The sequence below is a fragment of the Asparagus officinalis genome, unplaced genomic scaffold (assembly GCF_001876935.1).
Source record: "Asparagus officinalis unplaced genomic scaffold, Aspof.V1 AsparagusV1_Un480, whole genome shotgun sequence".
In the NCBI taxonomy this organism is placed as follows: Eukaryota; Viridiplantae; Streptophyta; class Magnoliopsida; order Asparagales; family Asparagaceae; genus Asparagus; species Asparagus officinalis.
The window spans coordinates 33,531-33,960 of record NW_017972745.1 but is presented as its reverse complement, the minus strand read 5'-3'; positions in this window follow the sequence as shown (position 1 = coordinate 33,960).

Genomic DNA, 430 nt, shown 5'->3' with positions numbered 1-430 from the left:
CCGGTGGTCATTTCTATTTATTTCTTTTGAATAACATTCATAAAAAAGAGTTTTTTTCCCTGTGTTTGATGGTACTAATTGTATTGAAAATCTAGATACTAATGGACTGCTTTATCTCATTCCAATTTCAGGACAAAGTGGTGAGACAAATACTGATTTCAGGAAGTGAGAGAGAGAACCTGAGCTTTTGTTGTGTCGTTTGAATGCGATTTGTATTAATAAAAATTATTATGAGCGTTACCATCAAGTTGGTTTTGATTATTAGTTTGGCAACCGTGGCGTTTTTTCCGTTTCTGTTTTTGTTTTTAACAAAAACAATAAAACGCGTTAGGCAACCGGGGTGTTTTTTTGATTTGACCATTTACAAAATCCAAAAAATAAACACTTTTCTCAAAACACCAAAAAGGTGTAAAAAGGTGTTTTGAGATAC